Below are 23,451 nucleotides of genomic sequence, written 5' to 3'. Positions count from 1 at the left end.
AAAAATAAAGAAACATCGTAAACATCTTTCGCGGTCAGACTAATGTATCAACACACCCAAAGTTAAGTAGCATTGGTCGGTACTAATGAACATTACTCCATCGAGGTATTATCTTGAAAATATGTTCCAGCAAAAGTTTAAACACCTGAATATGTTTCAGATAATTTTATGCATCAACTCATTTGAGAAATTTCATATCGTAACATATTTTACATAATGAAAGTTCCCCACAAATACTTCATTCATAAGGAAATAAACCCAACACTTGCTGAGTCCAACTAATCCTTAATCAAGATAGTGGTACGTGTTTGACAACTCCTCTTAGTTCCATTCTATAAGGTTTTAAACATAGTAAATATCTCTATGCACAGTTAAAACCACAAAGACTATTAATTTCTTAAGGAAATATAACCTTATGATCTTCACTACAGAAGAAATGAACTTGGGGCGGAGGAGCGAGTAGAAGGGTCTGGACCTGACAGAGCACGAGGGAACAAGACGGAGAACGTCCACCTCCACGACTACACATTGTTGGCGTACAATAGCCCAGCCACCCATTATCTTGGGAGCTGGAACACACCTCATTTCATTGTGTTGTGAGAGACAGAGAGAGAGGGAATTGTGTGTGTGCGTGTGTGTGTGGGTTGTGCGTGTGTGTGTGTGTGTGCGTGTGTTTGTGTGTGTGTATGTCAGGGTAATGGTGATGATCTCATTTCAACATCCATGTGTAGATAACATTCACGTACCAACATACTCTCATAACCTTGGTTCACATCTATAAACAAATCATGAGTTTTACATCTCGAAACAGAAAGGAAGAATCTAAGAAAATTCTAAAAAGTAATTAATTCTATTTTGTCATTATTATTCACTAACATATGATTAAGTAACTCTTTTAGCTTTTACGAATGAAGAAATGAACCGGCGTTAGAGGCGAGAGAGAGAGAGAGAGAGAGAGAGAGAGAGAGAGAGAGAGAGAGAGAGAGAGAGAGTGTCTGACAGAACACGAGAGAGAACAAGACGAAGAATATCCATCCCCACGACCAAGGAGTATTGTTGACGTACCAGTAACTCAGTCAACCATTATCATGAACCTGTAAAAGGCCTCATTTCATTGTGCTTTAAGAGACTAAGTGTTTTTCTCAACTTCCCTTGCTATGTTCCACGTGGCATGCACAGGAACCAACACATTCACTTAAGATGATATATTGTAGTTTAGCTGATGAATGGTGTGTGTGGGTGGCACCTGTGAATGGTGTGCATTGTTTGTTGGGTGTGTGGTGTGAGGGTGGTGTGTGGTGTGAGGGTGGTTGTGTGGTGTGAGGGTGTTGTGTGGTGTGAGGGTGTGTTGTGTGGTGTGAGGGTGGTGTGTGGTGTGAGGGTGGTGTGTGGTGTGAGGGTGGTTGTGTGGTGTGAGGGTGTTGTGTGGTGTGAGGGTGGTTGTGTGGTGTAAGGGTGGTGTGTGGTGTGAGGGTGGTGTGTGGTGTGAGGGGCATTGCGTGGTATGAGGTCGTAACGTAACTTAACGCCTCTTGACACAAAATATCACCCCTCACTCACACTAAGTTACAGGTACTTCAGAGATCCTCAGGTAAGGAACTCCAAGAGGTGGAAAACATTAATTAGTTGCATAATAACACCCAGCAGATATATTATGCCTCGTGATGTGAAAAAGTAACACCAAAAAAAGATGAACAATTGTGAAGGTAAAGATCAAAAGGCAAGTACAGATTGTTCTTAGTATTAAATTAAATAAGAGTAAAAGAGCTGGCGTGGGGTTGGTTCTTGACAGTTGGTGGAGATCGTAGAGGTATAGTTTACTTCTGATATGAGTTCGTCAAAGAGGTTGAATTTATTGGATACTTTGATGTGATGCTTAAAGAAATTGACAACATAACTAATGGTCTTTGGAAGTGAGTTGAGGTCAGGTCGTTAGATACCATAACCGAACAAGGTGAAGAACGTCTAATACACTCAGGTCTAGAAGCTGTGTACACTTACGAGTCAGAGATTAATATCAATTATGTTAAAGTTCAAATATTAAAAGTTGCCTGTTTAATTTTTCTTGAGGTTGACCAAACTTACACCACAGTCACAACACATTATAAAGGGTAATTAATTAAGGGTTAAAACGTCTCTAGTACTGAAGGTTCATACGGTCAAAGTCTCTTATGACATGAGGAATGGGTGGTGACTAATCTTACATAACAGGTAGTATAACTAAAGTTGCTGGCGTTCAGTGTTCAATGTTTTAGACCTGATGAACTATTCCGGGTTATGTAGTTAAAGACAGTGTTTAATATCTTCCATACTTAACATTTTACTACAAGTTTATTTACAGGATTAAATAAAAACAAAATCCAATATAGACGATTAAAACTATTTCATCTTTACTGGGAGTCGTGTTGTACCTTACATAAACACAATATTTTTTCAGTCTTTCTCACAGTTTGTGTCTTGAGTAACTCTTTCCTCTACCGTTGCATTAAGGCTCACCAGAGATCTATCATTGTATAAACCGATTCCTTATACCATTCTTTTGACTTATTTTTATACGGGTGGAAGCTCATGTGGGCCTTGTGTGACGACTGTGTTGTGTGTGTGAGACAGAGAGAGAGAGAGAGAGAGAGAGAGAGAGAGAGAGAGAGAGAGAGAGAGAGAGAGAGAGAGAGAGAGAGAGAGAGAGAGAGAGAGAGAGAGAGAGAGAGAGAGAGAGAGAGAGAGAGAGAGAGAGAGAGTTTCTCTCACCCTCTTTATGTGACGCGGCAGAAACCAACACATTGATCTGTTGTAATGTAGTGTTGCTTGGCTAATGGATGGCCTCTGTGTAGGTGAGACGTTAGGGGTCTTGGGTAGTGTTAAGGTGAGCATAAGGTGTGATGTAAGAGTGCTGTATAGTGTGTGTGTGTGTGTGTGTGGTGTAGTTTGATAATATATAACTGCATCGTTTGTGTGTGTGTGTGTGTGTGTGTGTGTGTGTGTATTATAGAGGCACTGAAAACTCCATACCACAACAGCATATAATATTCAAATACTATAATCACCTTTAAACTATTCAAATCAACCCTGTTCCTCGTAAGCCCGTCACTGTCACATGTTCCCCAATTGTTTATATAACAACTCTTCCGCGCACTCAACCAAGAAGACAAGAGCAAACAAGCAATCAAATTACCTATTGTAAATTGTCAACAGTCTCTTGATTATATTATATTGCTCCGTGTTGACTCAGAGCAACCAGGGGATATTGCAAGCGACTACCCCCTCCCCCACCCCCATCCCCCACCCCCCCTCTCCTTCCGAACTGTCGCCATCTTTAATACTTAATAACCCAGAACCAGGTGGACACAGACGCACTGATTAACTTTCAACAAGATTAATTCCAGCAGTTGTTATTCCTCCTCTAGGATAATCCAATATGATAACTGGGGGAAGCTTAAGTATATTGCCTGTACACACTTCTGGTGATGACTGGTCCGTCTTGTCTCCTTGATGCTACTTACGCTGATTAAATTCCTCTAACTTTAATAAATGGAATGTTATCTCCTCCGGCATTTTTATCATTAGTGAGTCATCTTGTCATGTCATTTGAAGGGGTTCTGTAAGGAGAGAGAGAGAGAGAGAGAGAGAGAGAGAGAGAGAGAGAGAGAGAGAGAGAGAGAGAGAGAGAGAGAGAGAGAGAGTATTTTCCTTCTTCATATTTAGGAAGACTTAAGGAAATCACTTTTGTTTTATATTTTCTATGATAAAGACTAAAGTAAGTCTTGTGGTTTAAGGCCTCGAGACTCTGAGACTTTCGTGAGGTAAATAATCTATCTAATTGGAGACACAAGAAAACGCACTTAACCTACTTAATTCAGTTAACTTTCCTTAACTAAGTCGACACTGTTTTCTTATTCTCTGTTTGGAGGAAAAATGAATTACGTAGGAATTTCTTGAAGACTTGGGCTGAGGGGTGTACATTATTTGAGAACACACACACACACACACACACACACACACACACACACACACACACACACACACACACACACACACACACACACACACATAACACTATTTTAGCTGTGGTTACTCTTACTATAACTATTCCCGCTACACCTATTCTTGCTACCATCACTGTTACTGATATTCCTACTATTACTACTATTACTACTTCCGGTATTACCATTCCCACAAGTACTACTTCTACTCCTATTACTACTGATACTATTGTTACTACTACAACTTTCACCACTATTTCTGCTGTTAGTCCATCTGTTATCATACTGTTAACAGGATAATCAACAGTAATGTATAATTAGTAACTCTTATCAAACACCCGCCCAGCTGACGAGACTAACAAGCCTTAAAAAAAAAACAATAAAAATCCACAATTAAATTTGAAAATGATTTTAATTAGTTCCTAAGAATACAAAACAGAAGAAATATTATACTAAGACACTCTACTTTAATTCTACTTAATGTGTACTTATAATTTTAGATAGAAATTTAAATAAATGTTTCCACCGTGTTGATGTTAGGTTCACCGTGTTGATGTTAGGTTCACCGTGTTGATGTTAGGTTCACCGTGTTGTCTTCATACAGGAGAGAGCTACTTGACATTCAGGGAGAGACGGTGGAGGCCAGCTGACGTCTCTGACAGTGATAGTGTGAACGTGACAGACTGTGTATGGGGGGGGGAGGGGGGGAGGGGGGCTTGATAGATAGACAAATACGTATAGATTAAATATAAAAAGATATACCTCTTAATTGATATAGAGATAGATTGATAAATAGATAGGATAGTGTTTGATATCTGTCAGACGCTTGATAGTTCGAGTGAAAAACAAAACATATGTGTGATAGAATATTGCAGAGACATCGCTTGGGCTCTCCCGTGTACGTGATGTGTTTGAGAGAGAAGTGTGTTCTGCTACAACCTCTTGTGTCTCAATAAACGCTTTTAAAGTTAAGTAAATAGGGAGGAGGAGGAGGAGGAGGTCTTGTGTGTTAATAATAAGGAATATATTATAGTATAAAGCCTTCAGAAGACAAACGTTAAAACAAAGAGCTGAGTTGTATTTCACGGAACTCCTAATACATGCCTAGTATTCGCTGAGTTATACATCACAGAGCCAGTATACATACCTAGTCTTTGTCAACAGTGAGGTGACCAACTTTCAGAGCGGCTAGGAAGCTGACAAGTGGCAAAGAGGATTATTTTTATAAAACTATTTCTCGCTATTGCAGAACTTTACTTCCCACGGGACACTGTTGGCTTTAAGAGTAATCATCACTCGCTCACTTCTCCATCACAAATCCTGACTCTTAAAGTATTATCGTATTTTCTGATCTAGATTCATCTGTGTGGTGTTTATTTAAAGTGGATTTGATGGGTGGAAGGGAAACAATAGGTTGGGTTGACTTTTTTTTTTTTTTTCTATAACGTTTTGAGCTACACAGACCCCATTTTCAGAGACTGTTGACTTGAGTAGAGACAAGAATGAAGCTAGAGGTTAAAACTGTGAGTTATGGAAGATAATATGTATACGTCTTTTAACAAATCCACATTAAAGTTTAGAGAGAAATGAAATAAATACAAAATATTAATATGACTTTGAAAATCATTGAACTTGACGAAATCTAAAGAGAAAATACTAGACACAAAAAAATTATAAGAGTAAAGAGATTTTTTTTGGTGTTTCTTCTGACTTTTGATATGGTACTTTCTTGTGTTTGTGTAGGTTTAAGGGAAAGTTATGTGGAGTTTTGTAAAGATTCGCGTGGTAATAATGTTTTTCTTCTAAGTTAGGTTAAAGGAAAACAACACAGTTAATATAGTGAGTCAATAGTTCAGTAGGTCAATGGTTCAGTGGGTCAGTTTAAAGCTTTTGATACAGTGAGTTGTAGGAAGCTTTTCCGTGTAGCTTTTTATACTTACCTCCAGGTGCTGTGCGTCTTAAGTGGTTCTAATTAGCTCCTGGTGTTGTGGGTCCAATTGTTTCTCATTAGCTCCAGGTGTTGTGGGACCAAGTGTTTCTAATTAGCTCCAGGTGCCGTGGGTCTAACTGTATCTAATTAGCTCCAGGTGCTATATATCCAAGTGTTTCTAATTAGCTTCAGGTGCTGTGGGTCCAATTGTTTCTAATTATCTCCAGGTGCCGTGGGTCTACAGTAAGTGTTTCTAATTAACTCCAGGTATTGTTAATCAAGATCCTTACTCTCTGGATATATAGAAATAAGGAACCAGTTTCTTTGAGCTGTTAGTAACCCTCAGTACTGTTAGAAAGTAAAAAAAATTAACGAACACCAAAAAATAAAAATAATAATAATAACACTGAAATTGCTGGCGGGTAACATTAGTAAGGTAAAGAAGGCTCAGTATCCCTTTAACTAGTTTCCCGCCTGAGTGACCGCCATCCCTGGGGCAATAGCAAACAGCTGGCGCGGAAAACACATTTTCGGTGAGTGCCGCTTTTCACCAACTTTACTCACTAAACAACCTCTAACATCACGGGGCAGAGGCGTATCAAACGTTCCCTCTGACAGCCGGAATCTGCCAAGAGGAGGAGGAGGGAGGGAGGGGGGGGGGAGGGGGAAGTAGGGTAGGGGAAGGGGAGTGGAGGAGGAGAGAAGGGGGTAGGTAGTGCTGTTCCCACCTCCCTCCCTCGTACATTCTTCTTGTTTGTTGTTATCTCGTCTTCAGTCTTCAGTGATGGGTGTTACTATCTCCCTAAGTAGACTATCATCATAAGTAGACTATCATCATAAGTAGACTATCATCCTAAGTAGGCTATCATCCTAAGTAGACTATCATCATAAGTAGACTATCATCCTAAGTAGGCTATCATCCTAAGTAGACTATCATCATAAGTAGACTACCATCCTAAGTAGACTATCATCATAAGTAGACTATCATCCTAAGCAGACTATCATCCTAAGTAGAATATCATCATAAGTAGACTATCTCCCTAAGTAGACTATCATCATAAGTAGACTATCATCCTAAGTAGACTATCATCCTAAGTAGACTATCATCATAAGTAGACTATCATCCTAAGTAGACTATCTCCCTTACTAGACTATCTCCCTTATTAGACTATCATTAGGAAAGGAGAGGATGGAGGGAGGTGGAAAGGAAGGAAGAGGAGCGAAAAAGTGTTTGGAATCTTAAGTTCTGAATACTCTAATCAGGTGTCCTTGTTAGCACGTTGTTTCAGACCTTATCTTGGAGAGAGAGAGAGAGAGAGAGAGAGAGAGAGAGAGAGAGAGAGAGAGAGAGAGAGAGAGAAAAAAAAAATTATGACTTTTCCACTTCGTTTTAATTAGCGATGCAATTTAACGTGATGTTCAGAATATCACTTTAGCTCTTATTCTTGTAAGAGGTTGACACGTTACTCAGTATAGGTACAGTCCTCCCTTCACTAGTGCGTTTACAGGGGATCATCAGGTTCTGTGCAGTGTGGGAACCATGTGTTTGTTTACATTCGACAGAAGGAAACTCACAATAGTAAACAGTCGTCTCAAAGATAAATGATTTGTGGAGTATTTATAAAGACGCGTCCCTGTAAACGTATTAGTGAAGGGGACTGTTAGGTTAGGTTAGGTTAGGTTAGGTTAGGTTAGGTTAGGTTAGGTTAGGGTACCAGTAGTTGTGGAGACTGAGAATAGTGGTATTTTTATTACTGTCATTCCGTGGAGGTAATGAACGTAAGGGGAGCAAAAAAAAAATAAGTTGGAAACGTGAGGATTAGAGACTGGGTGAACCGTATAGCGATAACCAGCTGTTGAAGACATCCAGAGTTTAGGTGGCGAGAGAGAGAGAGAGAGAGAGAGAGAGAGAGAGAGAGAGAGAGAGAGAGAGAGAGAGAGAGAGAGAGAGAGAGAGAGAGAGAGAGAGAGATAACATCAATAAAGAAAAACCACCACCACTACAACACCACCACTACAACAACAAACAACACCACCACCACAACACCACCACCACAACACCACCACTCATAACAACACCACCACCACCACCACCACCACCACCCCTGTTCATAATCCAGGAAACAATCCGTAACGACTATGCAAAACTCAAGGCTGTTTTTCTCGTTTGACCTCTGGAAGGCTTCTCAAGTTAGGCAATAAATTCCCATTCACGGGCCATTTAAGGCAGAAAATGTGCAACTTTTGACCATAAACGCAATAATTACGATTAGAGGCCATTTTCTTCTTCGTTGGAAACTATAATCGAGTATAATCAATATAATTTTAGACGACGATAACTGATCTAGGAGGTAGACGTGTATATAAGAATGAAGCTCTTCAAGACAATGTGATAAGTTGCACCGAGGATGGGGATATCATTGTCTCAGCAGAGTCTTCATATATTGTCAACATCCTCCCTCTCCCCTCCCATTCCTCCCCCTCCCCTCCCCCCTCCCCCCCTCCCCTCACCGAGTAACATGTTAAATATTAAAGACCCAGATTATAATACGAAAATAATCATAAATTATCACCCAAGATACAACATGACATTAAGGAGCTATATTTTACCCTATTATAACTTTGTAGGTCTCTTATTCTAATCTATTCTAATACATTATAACTATTAGGGTTACTTACCTATTATACTGTAACTTAATTTTTTTTGTAACTCAATGAATAGTTTTCTAATACCTTCTCCTCCCACTACACTATAACTACAATGAGCTGGTGGTTATTAAAGCGTACAGTCCTTCCTATAATCATCACTAGTAATTATAGCCGGGTGTTTTTTTGTTGTTGTTGATTTCTTTTTTCCCGGCCAAGTACACCATTACCGGGAGTATCAATTTCAGAACACGTCCAGGTTTTTTGTTCAGTGAGACCCAAAAGTTCACACACGTTACTTGGGAGGGAGTGAGGAACATCTACTTCCCCCTTTACCCTCTCTCTCTGGCCTCTTCTTTCTCTCCTCTCCCCCTCTCTCTCGCCCCACCCTCCTCCCCCCACCCTCCCCCTCCCTCCCCCTCCCTGACACACACAATATCACACACACACACACACACACACACACACACACACCGTTGTTTGTTACATGTCGTCAAGCAAATGTTTTTATTTTTATTTATTTTTATTAATTCTTTCTGTGTCTCAACAAACTGTGTATATACCTCGTGTGTCTCTTGTGGCCTATAGCTTATTGTTGTTGATTCTTGCATTAATTTTCTCCAAGTATATCTCTCGCCCGCCGGAGATATTGGCAAATGATTTTCAAGAGGAAGTTTATCGGATTAATATCGAGAGGGGAAAAATTATAATCTACTATGTCTCACAATACTAAAGGTTAAGTTAGGTTAGGTTAGATTAGATTAGGGTAGGTTAGGTTAGGTTAGATTACGTTAGGTTAGATTAGATTAGGTTAGATTATGTTTTTGTTGTTCTTCACTCATGTCCACCGACCATAGAGCAGTGTGACGTCCTGCCACCATTGTCCACATGACGGCAGTTTTTTAACACGTCACAACAGAATTCAACGTTAATGTGCCGTTTCGTTAATAATCTCTTACCGTGTTATTAATGTTAAAGTATGTTAATAATAGACAACAATGTTAAGGTATTTATGTTAATGTTAGTAAACTTTGATGATATTAATGAGTTATGATAATTTTTTTTAATTAAAAGAATAATCAGGTATGACTGGTATTTATAACCATATTCCTCCTCTTATGGTTCGTCTCTCACTTTCCTCCCATGGTTCTCTCACTTTCCTCCCATGGTTCTCCCACGTTCCTCCCATGGTTCTCTCACGTTCCTCCCATGGTTCTCCCACGTTCCTCCCATGGTTCTCCCACGTTCCTCCCATGGTTCTCCCACATTCCTCCCATGGTTCTCCCACGTTCCTCCCATGGTTCTCCCACGTTCCTCCCATGGTTCTCTCACTTTCCTCCCATGGTCAGCACCCTCCCATGGTCATATTTCCCTCCAGGCTACAGTCACGGCTCTCCCATGTTGAATACTGTTTACTGTGGATAAGAACTAATATTACCCCTGGGCTCTCTACCACCCCCTGCCCCCTTCCTCATTCCCTCCCCCTTCCCCCTTCCTTTTCCACTCTCCTTCCCCTCCCTTGTGCCCCCATTCCCTCCACCTCCCCCCTACTTTCTCCGTTCCTCTCTCCTTTCCCTCCCTAACACCCTTAATTTCCCATGCCATTTCTACCTTCCCTCTCCCTTACCTTTTAAATCTACCCTCTGCCCCCCTCCCTATTCCTCTTCCGTCCCCTCCTACCAATATCCTCCCTTCTTCTCACACTCCCTTCACTCATTCTCCCATTCTCCCTCTCGCCTCTCTTTTCCTCCTCCCCCACCCCCCACCACCCCACCCCCTCTTTCCCTCGCGGTATTTGCCATAACTATTTAATCTTTTAATAGCTGTCATTTTGGTGTTTTTGTCCAGTTGTTTGTGACATGAATTACTGTCGTTGGTCCAGCTCCTGAATATTCAACACAGACGAAAATATTATACTTTTTTTTTTCGTTTCCTTGAAAGTTTTAAGCTACTTACTGGAAAAAAAAATTATAATCTACTTTAAATAATTCACGTCTTGAGCTCAGTAGTGTTTTGTATATATATATATATATAATGCTCATCTTTAGGTCATTATTTATTAAAATTATTATGATTTTTTTTATGATTTACTACTTTAAAAGACTTGTATTTGATTTTACAGGATCCTCTTACGTGATTTATAAGCCTGGGTCCTCAGTTACCTTCTGTGTTAATAAATTTAATCTGTTTACGAAGAAATACAAACATTTTCAACACATAATTCAAGAGTCTTTGAAATTAGTAGGAAAAATTGAGGTTTTTTGTTCACTTAAATACTGAACTAAATTACAAGCTGAAAAAATACCTTCATTCGCCACTCGCCATTATTTTTCAGTCTGTAATGAGGGAAAAAACCCCATTCACAATATGAGCCTCAGAGAGTGTGTGTGTGTGTGTGTGTGTGTGTGTGTGTGTGTGTGTGTGTGTGTGTGTGTGTGTGTGTGTGTGTGTGTGTGTGTGTGTGTGTGTCTGTGTGTGTGTAATCATAATAATAAGTTATAAATCACTAACCTTATTTTACCTATACTAATCTTGGTATTGTCATATTATAATATTTTTTTTACTAAATATGAACCATTTCCATAATGTAACAACAAAATGTTATCCTATTTGGCAAAACGTCAGGCACGTTTTAAGACTTAATCGGGCGATAATCCTTTAAAAGCCTGGCACATGCACAATTCATATAAATAAATAAATGAATAAATAAATAGACACAGTTCTATATGAGATCCTTTTGTGGCTGTGTAGACATTAACGAGGTACAATATTTCTATAAGCCTCACATATCATTTCCTTCAAATTTTCCCAAACTGCTGCCATTGATGGAACAAACTCCTCATTTGAGACATAGCGGTCAAGTATGAGTTTAGATCGAGCCAAGAAATAGGTCCCTCCTACCTCTCTCTCTCTCTCTCTCTCTCTACTCTCTCAGCAGAAGTAATCAAAATATTGATATTGAAAAAATCCCTTATAAATTCTTTTACGGGTAGATCTGTCTTTTGCTGAAAATTATGTCTTTTTTTTATAATAAAATTTTAAAATTAGAAGACTATTTGTAGTCACCGAGAGAGAGAGAGAGAGAGAGAGAGAGAGAATGACACACACACACACACACGTCTTTGGAGCGCCGCTGTCAGGTCAGAAACCCACTACACGAAGCATATTCAACACACGTAGATATAAATTATAGTGACGTCATGGTGGTGTGTCGAAGATGGCAATCAAGGAATGACATCTCCTGAGGCTGGTAATTAGCCGCCTGTCATCTGTTATGAGCAGCCAATCACAGAATCCCATAAATAATAACACCGTCCTGATTGGTCCTCCTCTGAGCATTCACCAGGGAGGCCATTCCATCTCTTTACGGGTCCTTAGTTAATCTGCTGCTGCTCACGATGATATGCGAGACCGGGAGTGGAGACGGCGCTGTGTTGCTGTGTGGAGGATGCGGGCGCTGGTGTTGCTGTGTGGAGACGGGCGCTGTGTTGCTGTGTGGAGACGAGCGCTGTAAGTTGCTGTGTAGAGACGAGCGCTGGGTGTTGCTGTGTAGAGACGAGCGCCAGGTTGCTGCGTGGAGACGGGCGCTGTGTTGCTGTGTGGAGTATCGAGCCTCAGGTTGCTGTGGAGACGGGCGCTGTGTTAAGTTGTGTGGAGACGGGCGCTGTGTTGTTGTGTAGACGAAAGGCCAAGTTGTTGTGTGGAGATTTAGAGCTCTTGTGTTGCTGTGTGGAGACGAGCGCTGTGTTGCTGTGTAGAGACGAGCGCTGTGTTGCTGTGTAGAGACGAGCGCTGTGTTGCTGTGTGGAGACGAGCGCTGTGTTGCTGTGTGGAGACGAGCGCTGTGTTGCTGTGTAGAGACGAGCGCTGTGTTGCTGTGGAGGAAGAAGAACACGGTAATGATACAAGAGTGTGGCTTCAACGTCCCTACCAGTCCTTAGTGATAGAGACTCCATATTCTCTATATTTATATCATCAGGGGGACACAAGTAATGGCACTAATCCACATACGAGGAAACGGTCTTAACTTAACGAATAGATTGACTCATAAAGCCTCACAGTCATTAAGAATTTTTTTTTTCAATTTTTTTTCTCGATTATTTGCACTTTCATTATTAATTGTAATTCATTATATAATTTCTTCACTTGATGTCATTCGTGAATAATAATAATTCTCATGGTTATTCATCGATGTTTTAGGTGATGGTTATGATGTTATTTATAAGAAAGAAATAATACCCGACTTCTGAAGCCCTGATGAGCTGAAACTTTGAGAGTATAAAAAAAAAAAGTAAAAAATATATGTTACCTTATCATCGTAGTATCAGGTTTTATGTTTCAACCTACGGGAAATGACCCCACGAGACTCTCTTGGCTGGTCATACGTCTCCAGGCAGTAGGTAATAGAACACACGATTCTTTAACTAGATGTTCTAATGTCCCTCTTTACTGGAACGGATGACTACCATGGGAGTTAAAATATACATAGAGAGATATTTCCCGGATAATAGTCTTCAAGGGCAATGGATAACCGTGTCTATTACTCTGTATAATAGGAAGGGGATAATCACATAGTTCACCCTCCGTCAGCCACTACATCTGCTCCTATAGTTAGCTGGCCTGGGGTGCCTCTTTCCTCCTCCTCCTCCTCCAGGCAAGAGCTCCACTAGGTGTAATGGTGGAGGCAGGAAGCCGCGTCAGCCTCACCACAAAATATAAGCTCCGGGTCACATCCCCTCCTCTCCCTACTACCTAAAGTCTCAATAAATTTCCTGCTATGCTTCCAACGCTTTGCCAAATCTAAATTTCGAGTCGGTATCAAAACCTTCATTTGCATTTTCCACTTTAAGTTGAATTATTTGTGTGTTGTTTTGACGTAGGGGTGATATATTGTGTGTGTGTGTGTGTGTGTGTGTGTGTGTGTGTGTGTGTGTGTGTGTGACAGTGTGGGTAAATAAACAAATTGTCCGAATATGTATAGAATAAATTTTTGCCACTAATTATGATTGAAAATTTGATTATATTTCGTCACTAAGATTAACTACATTCAATTTAATTTCAGTATTAAAACTTATTTTATTTCAACCAGCTAAAAAAAAATCACTGTAATAATAATAATAATAATAATAATAATAATAATAATAATAATAACAACAGCACCTGACTGGCTCTCTCAGGTATAAGACAAAAAACAACAATTAAAGATTACTCGAGTTAAGTTGGTCAGGTAAGACTCACACAGGCCTACAAGGTGCGCTCACCTGCCATACTGCGACACGTAATACCCCTCCTCCCCTCTCCTTCTCTCTTCCCCCATGGGCTGGTTTGCCAATAATTCGAGTCATGAATAGTGAAAACCCTATTGAATATTGAGGAACCCTGACTGTCTATGACTTTTCAATGCAGACGAGGAAGGGCACACCAGAATGGGAGGAGGGATAACGATTTTGAAACAATTGTGGTATCGGGAAAGTAGGGATTTCCTCCGAGAACTGGTGTACCGGGATGGTTGTGTGTGTGTGGTGCTTGGGGTCGTGTTGGGTTATGGGGTGGGTGAATGGGTGGTGGTGGGTGAATGGGTGGTAATGGTGGTAGTAGAGGATCGGTAATGGTGATAGTAGTGGTGAGTCGATTCAGTTTTATGCAGAATATTTCGGGACTACAAATGAAAGAAAAAAATAAGGAAAAAACGATGACAAAATAGGAAAAAAGATGAGGAAAAAACGATAAAAATATTGGTAAAATATAACACAACAAAGATTCATTCCGTTAAAGTTTCATAAATAATAAATGAATGACTAACTGGAGATGACAACATGAAACTAAAACCAACTAACTGACGCTAAAAAAAAATAATTAAATAGTATTATAGACATAGCAACGGGAATATACAAAGTGGAGGAAGTTAGAGAAAATATAGTTAAATAATCTAAGGTAGGTGGGTTATGAGGTCACTCTCAGGGGAAGATATGGATAATGATGACCTGTTATAATAAATTCCCCCTCATGCGTCGCCTGCTACAGTAAACGGCAAGGCGTAGAGTCTTAAAGGATGTCACCAGCCGTATAACCACGCGTATAGTACCAATAACTGTGTCCTGGTTTCGGGTCCACCAAATATTCATAGGTTAAGTTTTTCCTTCTCATATAAGTTAACGGGTAAAATGATGGCAGCGGCAATAATGAAACAAGAATTACAATGAGAATTCTAACCGCAAATAGAAACTGACTGACTCTCTCTCTCTCTCTCTCTCTCTCTCTCTCTCTCTCTCTCTCTCTCTCTCTCTCTCTATCATTCTCTCTCTCTTATACCTAGCCAATTATGAGGAAAATCATTCTACAACCCTTTGAGAATCTAACTCCCCGAGGCGGTGGTGTGGGTGGTCTGAGGAGGAGAGGAGTGGGGAGGGGGTAACGTCACTTAGCCTTGCCGTCTTTTCAGCCTAATAAAGGATATTTTTTATGGAGTATTGAGAGGGATATAAAAGTAACGTTGTGGTATAGTATAAAGTAGCTGGGGCCATAGACGCCTCCGCCTTATAGGACCATGTTTTTGTTTTTGATGCTTGATCCCCGCACCTGAATATCTATGACGTCACGCTCGGGGGGGGGGGATGTATCCGAATGCTTCACGATGACTTCAGCCAGGATATAAATCTTCGAGACTAATCTTATTTTGCATATATTTCCATTTTTTTTAATCCATCAAATTATAAAAAAAAAATCGATATCTAATGTACATGAATATAAGTGGTTACTAAAATAAGATTTGTCAATAATAATCATCCGAAGGCCAAGTCGTTGTGGCAGAATCTCACATAACGAGGTTTATATGGGAACCTATGTCAATAAAGGGTAAAATATGCATCCGTTTTTGGCTTGAGTTGGTTTCGCTCTCATCTCTCCCGCCCCCTAAATATATAACCATTATCGGCGCTCATGGGTGTATATCTCAGTCATATGTATAGTTATAACTTGACCGAAGTTCTTAAGTATGAATATTACGTCACATATGTATGGTAAATAGGACGACATTGGCTGGGTAATACTGACCGTTTACGTGTGTGTGTGTGTGTGTGTGTGTGTGTGTGTGTAGTAGATGTACACATGAATACTTTTGAATATTGATGTGTGTATTCTTGACGTTCACTTATGGGTAGCGGATACATACATGGATGGTTCCTATGTGTACACGTGAAGTGGTTTACTTATAACTAATATTCGTCACCATCTCCATAGACAGGTGCATTGTTGGCCCGTTAAGTAGGAATAAGTGTGTTGTAATTAACGTCTACTACCTTGTTATGATGCTGTAATGATCGTTCACCTGTTTACATAATATCGACTGTGCTTAATTTTTCTTTTAATGATGAGTATTTTCCCATTAATTCAGCATTCATAACAGTTGATGCCTTAGATGTGAACGTAACCTGTGTATGTGAACGTAACCTGTGTATGTGAACGTTATCCGTGTATGTGAACGTAACCCGTGTATGTGAACGTAACCTGTGTATGTGAACGTAACCCGTGTATGTGAACGTAACCTGTGTATGTGAACGTAACCCGTGTATGTGAACGTAACCAGTGAATGTGAACGTAACCTGCGTATGTGAACGTAACCTGTGTATGTGAACAGTGTACGTCGTTACCGTGTTCGCTGTGTGTATTAAGTAAGGCAAGTGTCCCGTTCATCACAAACCATTAGTTACTAGGGTGAGTTTTTACATGTGTGGTGCTGTACTGTACTTCACTCCACTGTACTGTACTTCACTCCCCTGTACTGTACTTCCCTGAGCTGTACTGTACTGTTATTGTGAGTACGTGGTCACTGTGATGCCGCCTTCTTTACGGTGGGTCAGGTTGAGTCTTCGTCTTTAACGTGTGGAGAATTTCGTCCCATGAGAATGAGGAAAGAATTTTAGAGTTTTGTTAATGAGTCTTTGAAACTAATGACCACTTGACCCAATTTTTAATGTTTAAGAGCTCAAGAAATATGAATTGTTTTAATGATTTTTAGATGGAAGGAAGAGATGACTGTTCGCGTTCTAACATTACAGCGATGATATAAACGTATTGTACATCTCTGTTGGTTTATTTCTCTCGTTAAGGAAGAAAACATCGATAAACATTTTACAGTTTTAGCGTGACAGGATTATTTGTTTGAATAGATATTAGATATTTAACTTTTTTCCTTACAAACTACAAAGGGAAATGACAAATCCCATATTGTTCAAGAGAAGTCCGTCATAAATGTCTGCCGAACAAATTGTATGCTTGTACTTACACGCATCCACGCTCTGTAATCACCAGGCAAGAAATAACAGTCGTCTGAGAATTCCAACTTTTCCCGTACACCAGGAGGAGAACGACCCCCCTGGAGAAATACATTAATGCCTTATCTCCAGCGGTTGAAGTCTGCCTGGCACGTCCCTGGCTCGCTGGCTCTCCGCGGTAAACAACACGGCGGACTCCACCACAACACGCCCGAGTCCCGACCACTGTATATCCTTCCTAAACACTCACGTCTTTCAGAATTCGATTTCGATTGGTCCAAATCGTGCAAGCTTTAAGTCTTTCCTCAGAACTCTTAATGTGTTGAGTCCCATTTTACTCAAAGCCTCAGCTGTATAGGCCTCAACCTCTTCAAGACTCATGGCTGTATTGATTTGTAGTCCTTGAAAATTGAGTCCAAAGAAGGTCAGTATCTCAGAGGTCAAGAATTGCAGGGTATAATTTTCCCAAGGCTTTGCACCCTCTGACTCCAAGTTCTTCGGAGCTTCAAATGTCTTAAAACTTCGAACATTTAAGGCTTTAGGTTCTTCGCACTCCAACTAACTTTGTTGAATGTCCTCCGGAGCTTCTGGTTATCAGCATTCGAGTCCTTGATGCTCTCTATTTTTCAGACACGTCTTTAAGGTTTTAAATTTATAAGGCTGAACTCTGCAGCCTTTAAGATCTTCAGTGTATCATTGCATTACGTTTCAAACCTTTGAACTCATGTAGGTTATCAGTCTTTCAGATTCTAAGTCCCTCAGATTAAAAGTCCCTCTGATTCAAAGTCCTTCAGATTCTAATTTCCCAAGACTTAAAAAATTTCAGAGTCTAAATTCCTGAAGCTTAAAATCCTGCATAATAAGTCATCCAACATACGAATCTCTCACCGTTAATCTCTGTCCTTACCTGAGAGCAGCAAGTTGTCCCAAGGCTTTGAGGGGTCAAGTTCATCTCACTGAAGGTCCTACAAAATTCATCCTGTTTGTTGTAGACGTTAACATCACCTGTTGTTACCTGTAGTGATCGTTTAACTATTACAGGTCGTTAACGTTTGATATACTAATGATCGACCATCAGAGTCTTAAGTTGATTTTAGAGGAAGGCAGAATTATAAACACGAGCCTCGAACATAAATTTTGAAAGATATTATAATATGTTGTCCAATTTTATTTACATAACAGTTCAAGGCTTTAAACCCTTCATGGTTTAGTTCACCCAAACTGTATGGCTTAAAGTCCTTCGGGAAGTTCAGACTTTAGTCTTTATTCCCACCGGACTCCAAGTTTTTTTATACAGACAAATGGAAAAACTAGAGAGAGAGAGAAAACGACAGACACACAGACACAAAGAGAGTGAGTTTGTGGCGTCACAGATCCTCATTAATATCACGTTAGTGCACCAAACACGAGAATTGTTTTGGTGGTAGAGTGAGTCAGTGTGTGTGTGTGTGTGTGTGTGTGTGTGTGTGTGTGAAGGCGTTTAGTGAGTTAGTTTATGTGGGAAGGAAAAGAAGATTAAAAAGAAGAATAGACATTGTAAAAAATGGTAGAGAAAGTCGATGAGGAGAAGAAAGTAGAGTAAAATAAAGAGGAAGAGGAGGAGGAGGAGAAGGAGGAGGAAGAAGAATTGAGGATATAGGAAAGATATAATCAGAAGGGCAAAGATAGGGAGGAGGATGAAGAGGAGGAGGAGGAAATAAAAGACGAGATAAAAAAAGATAACAGAGGGGGAGGAGGAAGAGGAGGAGAAGATAAAAGAGGAGGAGGTAGAGGAAAAGAGGTGAGACAGCCTTGATGTCTATACCCTCACATTACAAACCCCTATACGAGTAGCTTGTTCCTCTCCGCTCTTCTGGGCTGTACAAATACGATTACCATACTGTGTTGGAGAAGGAGGGGAGAAGGAGGGGCGGTAAGAGGAGGAGGGGCGGTAAGAGGAGGAGGGGCGGAGGGGTGGGGGCGGTAAGAGGAGGAGGGGCGGTAAGAGGGGGTGGGGGGCGGTAAGAGAGGAGGGGCGGTAAGAGGGAGGAGGGGCGGTAAGAGAGGGGTGGGGGCGGTAAGAGGAGGAGGGGCGGTAAGAGGAGGTGGGGAAGAGGAGGTAAGAGGAGGAGGGGCGGTAAGAGGAGGTGGGGGGCGGTAAGAGGAGGAGGGGTGGTAAGAGGAGGTGGGGCGGTAAGAGGAGGAGGGGGGTAAGAGGAGGAGGGGCGGTAAGAGGAGGAGGGGCGGTAAGAGAGGAGAGGAGGAGGGGGCGGTAAGAGGAGGAGGGAGCAAGAGGAGGAGGGGCAAGAGGAGGTGGGGTAGGAAAAGACGGAGAGAAACAGGAGATGGGGGGGACCTAGATGGGGGAGAGGCTGCAGGAGGTGTAGCAGGCGCAGCAGGAGGTGTAGCAGGAGCAGCAGGAGGAAGGCGCCAGAGGAGGTGTAGCAGGAGCAGGAGGAAGCGGAGGTTATCGTTATTGAGAAGCTGTCAGGGAGCTGAGAGACAACTTGGCAGCCCCAGCCACACGGACCCCCTGGGCTTCAGGTCCCTGCTAGGACATGCTGGAATCTCCTCCATGCTGGGACCTCCACCATGTTAACACCTCCACCATGTTAACACCTCCACCATGTTAACACCTTCCTCTTAACACATACTTCACGCTAGGATCTCTTCCCTGGTAGGATCTCTTCCCTGGTAGGATCTCTTCCCTGGTAGGATCTTCCCCTTGCTACGATCTTTGCCATTTTAAGGACCGTCCCATCCTAGCCACGACTTCCTTCAGGCTTGGGCGTCATTCGCTCTAATACCTCCTTCACACTTGGACCTCTTCAGGGCTAGGACTTCTTCCTAACTAGGACCTATTTCATGTTATATCCACACACACACACACACACACACACACACAGTCATCTACACATAAGAGTAAACAGTTCATATTTGTTTTGTTTACGTTGCTTGAATTATGAAGGCGAGTCAGGTGAGATGATTCTTCCTTTACTGTTGTCCACCCTCTCTCTCTCTCTCCAGGCATCAGAATCTCTCCTCCCGATACTCCATGCGTCAAAATCTCTCCTCCCGATACTCCAAGCAGCAGAATCTCTCCTCCCGATACTCCAGGCATTAGAATCTCTCCTCCCGATACTCCAGGCTAAGGGAATCTCTCTTCCCGATACTCCAGGCTAAGGGAATTTCTCTTCCCGATACTCCAGGCTAAGGGAATCTCTCTTCCCGATACTCCAGGCCTCAGAATCACACCTCCCGATAACACTCATCCATCTTTCACGCAGTCTCCCCTCTTCACGGATCTTTAACTTTGACGTCATAATTCTTCACCGAAATCCTGATTGTTAAACTTTCCTACAACATATTTCATCGCGGTAACTAGTTAGAGTAGAGTCTTAGTGTGAATCTGACACCATTGAGGCTGTTTTCTTTGTATTGTGGATTAAACAACTCAATTGGATATGATCTTATGTCCTCAATTATGGTACAGAAATATTAAACTGGAAACATTTGGGGAATATTTGGGTTTTTTGAACAAGTGGTGTAGCTAGTTGAGGTGGGAGGGGAGGGGAGGAGGGAGGGAGGGGAGGGAGGAGGAGGGAGGAGGAGGGGAGGGAGGGGAGGGAAGGGAGGAGGGGAGGAGGGGGGGAGGAGGGAGGGTGCGTTGAGTTGTTATAGACTTGTAGCTGAAGTGACTTACATGTTAATTATAAAACATCTTCTGTAGAATCTAATCTGTGATGATAAATAAAACTTGTGACCCAGTGTTTATGACGGAACAGGTACCTCCTTTAAACAACTATGATTATTTACTTTTTAGATTAAAAACGAAAATTCATCTAATATTGAAGCGTATTTATACCCCCGTTGTAGCGTCAGGGTTCCATTGATGATCCTGTTCCCTAGGCTATGAGACCCTATCACCTGTTACCTAGGCTATGAGACCCTATCACCTGTTACCTAGGCTATGAGACCCTATCAACCTCCCTCCTGTGTCTCGTGCTGTGCTCTTCAACTACCATCACCACGGCACACTGGCTCACATAACCTAAACTAACTAACACTCTCCACTTCCTCTCTCTCTACAAACCAATATTGGGACTACACAGAGAGTGATGCTTGACCCTGGCTACATGACCATCCACTCCACCTATCCCCACTCACCTCACTATAACACCTTAAATAAATATGTCGTCAAGGTATTTAGACAACCTTAACTGGGGTGATTGTTACTCATTTTATTCAAGTTTAAAGAAGAAATTCCTAGTAAATATGTATCTTCTGTAAATAAGAAGACAGTGTTGTTCCAGTATCTATAATTGCGTTCATGTTTCACCTCACGTATTTGAGTTAGATGATAATATATGTTTTTATCGTCCTCACTGGTGCAGGGAACAAGGTAACCAACCAGCCAGCCCCGCCCACCGTGTTCTTGCCCTCACAAGCATGACGGTTCATTATCTCCCCCGGGAACATGGTTTTAATGGCCACTCACAGAGGATTTACGAGTCGACCCTCATGCGTCAAGTACCTGAGTTTAGCTTCACACGTGCGGCTGGGGTCACGTATACCACACAGGAGGCGAGGTATACGGTACAAAGTCCGTATATAAAGTTGGTTTTACCTCTCTGATGTAATGATTAAAGTTAGAGGTTAGTGGAGTTAGTGAGGATGTGGTGTTATATGATTGCGACGGCTTAAATCGGGGTTGAATTGGTCTTTTTTTTTATTTTTAGTAGATATTCAGTTGTTTACCTTATCCATCACGGACTCCTGTTAGCCACTGAGATCCTTCACTGGTACATTGTAAAGGTTAAATAAGATCAGAATGTATGATTTATTGACATTGGGATTGGTAATACTTGTATGAGAGGTGAGTGACACCTGTGCATTATTTACTGTATACAGGCCGCTGACCACACACACACACACACACACACACACACACACACACACACACACATACCTTGTAAATCAAGTTCTTTTTTCTTGTTCTAATTTCATTACTCTGTGTTTTTATACAGTTTAAAACCAATATCAACATAGACTTAATACATACATACATACATACATACATACATACATACATACATACATACATACATACATACATATATACATACATACATACCTACATACATACATACATACATACATACATACATACATACATACATACATACATACATACATACATACATACATACATACATACACAGCGGTCACAGAGAGCTAGTTAGTGGAGGCTGTGTGGCTCATTAGTTTTCCAATAACCATTTACTGAAAGCACCTCATTTTGTTAAGACACAGACGCGCAAAAACGTGTGTGGATAGACATACACACACAGAAACAGAGATAAACACACAGAGAATTATACACACACACAGACACACACACAGACACACACAGACACACACACACACACAAACACATAGACATACACAAAGAGAAACAGATATAAACTCACAGACACACACAGACACACACACACATAGACACACACACAGACACACACAGACACACACACACACACAAGCACATAGACATACACAGACAGGCATACACACACAGTCAGACATAGAGACACAAACACACAGACACACACACACACACACAGTGGTCACAGAGAGTTAGTGAAGGCTGTGTGGCTCTCATTATGTTTCCAATAATCATTTACTGAGAGCACCTCATTTTGTTTAAAGACCTCTGGCTGGCGTCTCCCTTCTGTAGCCTGGGAGGAGGAGGAGGAGGGGAGATAATGGTCTTTTCCACCATTACCACCATCGATACTATCACCACTGCCACCATTACTATCCCTACTATCACTACCACTACTATTACCACCATCGATACTATCACCACTGCCACCATTACTATCCCTACTATCACTACCACTACTATTACTATCATTCCCACTATCACCACCATCCTAGTCCTCCCCAAAAAGCGACACTATCCCCGCCACCAGTAGATAATATACCTGGCCTCCATAATTAGAAAAGTCGTCCCTTAAGCCAAGTCGGGACGGAGGCCATTGAGCGTCTATTGGCCCAGGGACGGTAATTAATTCGTTGAGCTCTAACTCATTGACTCAGTTCAATGGTTGTTACCCCTCTACTTACTAAGGTTTAATTCAGGTTCTGCTCTCTCTGATACATTCTACCATATATATCTTCCTTCTTCAATTCACTCAGCGTATTCACTCTTGCATGATAAAACCAAACTAAATTTTGAGTATGTGGGTACAATACAAGGTCCGGATTCTCTAAGATTCTCTAAGATTCTCACAAGATTTTTCAAGGATTCTCAAAGATTCTCAAAAGATTTTCAATGATTCTCTTAAGATTTTCAAAAGATTCTTCAAGATTCTCTAAGATTCTCAAATGTTCTCCAAGATTCTCAAAAATTCCCCAAAAAAGTGCAAATATTTGAGAAATCGGAGCTAAATTGCGACTAATAGACTAAATGTACTTTCAACTCCGATAGAATCTAACATTGGTAAATTTCGACATAATTTTAGACGCCATAATTGAGTCGTACCTTAAGTTCACCGTCATTTAGTAGTGGAGAGAGAATTTAACGTTAAGGACCATTAAAAAATTCCCAACCTTAAAACATTTGTCGCGTTGAGAGGTCTTA

This window comes from Homarus americanus, unplaced genomic scaffold, assembly GCF_018991925.1.
Source record: "Homarus americanus isolate GMGI-L3 unplaced genomic scaffold, GMGI_Hamer_2.0 scaffold21824, whole genome shotgun sequence".
NCBI classification, from domain to species: Eukaryota; Metazoa; Arthropoda; class Malacostraca; order Decapoda; family Nephropidae; genus Homarus; species Homarus americanus.
Note: the sequence above shows the minus strand (reverse complement) of the source record.